The sequence below is a fragment of the Orycteropus afer genome, unplaced genomic scaffold (genome assembly GCF_000298275.1).
Source record: "Orycteropus afer afer isolate SDZICR_OR568_19922 unplaced genomic scaffold, OryAfe1.0 scaffold00052, whole genome shotgun sequence".
NCBI lineage: Eukaryota > Metazoa > Chordata > Mammalia > Tubulidentata > Orycteropodidae > Orycteropus > Orycteropus afer.
In genome coordinates, this window is record NW_006921639.1 from 9,904,688 (window position 1) to 9,906,036 (window position 1,349).

The 1,349-nt window shown below is 45.7% G+C and overlaps 1 pseudogene; it reads right to left on the reverse strand.

Moving 5' to 3' along the window:
• Positions 1-27: 27 nt before the first annotated feature.
• On the reverse strand, positions 28-921 carry LOC103195163 (annotated as a pseudogene).
• Between the last annotated feature and the right edge of the window lie 428 nt (positions 922-1,349).

Consider the following 1,349-nt stretch of genomic DNA (forward strand, 5'->3'; position numbering starts at 1 on the left):
TTTTTGTAAGAGACTGTGGAAGACAGATTAAGATAACTCAGTGGTTTTTCCTATCCACTTGGTGGTCTGAGCACTGGGGACTGCAGACCAGTCTTTAGTTGCAGGTTAACTGCTTCATTCTTCAGCACGGAACTGCTGAATAGGCACAGAGTGCATCTGCATGCCTTCAGGCCAGTCTGTGACCCTGGGCTGAACAGCAGTAAATTCAGGAGCAGAAGCAGTGCATTCACCCTGAAATTCTTCCTTGGTCATAGACTTTTCAGCAGCGGCCTATTCTCTTTTTTCAATCTCTTCCAGATCTCTGTAGAAATAGAGATCAAGCATGACCTCCCATGAGTGTTCCTGGGAGATGGTGCCATGCATGTGCTGGGCTTTCCAGGCCAACATCCACCACATCAGACCCACCAAGCGAGCTCCCTTGTTGTTGCATAGGATGACAATCTCTGTGTAGTGCAGAGCAGAATCTATGCTACACATTGCAATGGTGGGCAAGTTAATGTAAGACACTTCTGTGAGAGGCTGGTGGTCAGCCCTAGGATCAGTAACCACCAGAAGCCAGGGCTACTGGAAGGCTCTCTGGGTCTGGTTAGTGAAGGTTCTGGGAGTGAAGTGCCCAGCAATTGGAGTAGCACCAGTGACAGCAGCGAACTCCAGCACAGCCCTCTGGTTCCTGGCTTGTATTCCTGGAGGATATGATACTGACATCAGCTAGGTTTTCAATGGCAGCAATGGCATGAGCTGCCAACAGAAGCTTCCCCCAGATCCTCTTCAGGTTGATGGTGTAGATGCCATTACTTTTCCTTTTATAGATGTACTGTTCTGTTTAGAAATCAAGGGTGGTGCCACCTAACTGCTTCCTGCTGTGAGGAATTTGAGGACATCCTCATCCTTCATCTGCAGAACATTAAGTGCTCCAGACATTGTGGAAGTTTCCCATTTATGTTACAACAGGAACCTAGGACAATACCGTGTAGGATCCTACTTTGGGTACCGTGGAAAGGCTAAATAATAGATTTTTATGCTTGAAAGTATTTTATTGATATCACTCATAGACTATTCAGAGAAGTACCCACTCTCTTTTCTGTGTCTCCTCTGCACATTGGTGTCCTCATGGTCATGGTGACAACAATATCATCTACAACAGCAGTGTGTATTCAGTGCTTGTTACATATCAAGCTCCTTTCCAAGACTTTACATGTATTGAGTAATTCTCACAATAGTCCTGTGAGATGGAACCATTATCATATGATTTTTAGGTGAAACAATGAGATGCAGAGAGTTTAAGTGATCTGCCTGGGAACCACCTCAGGAAGTGGTTGCCTGGCTCCAGAAAGGGCTGTTAATATGAC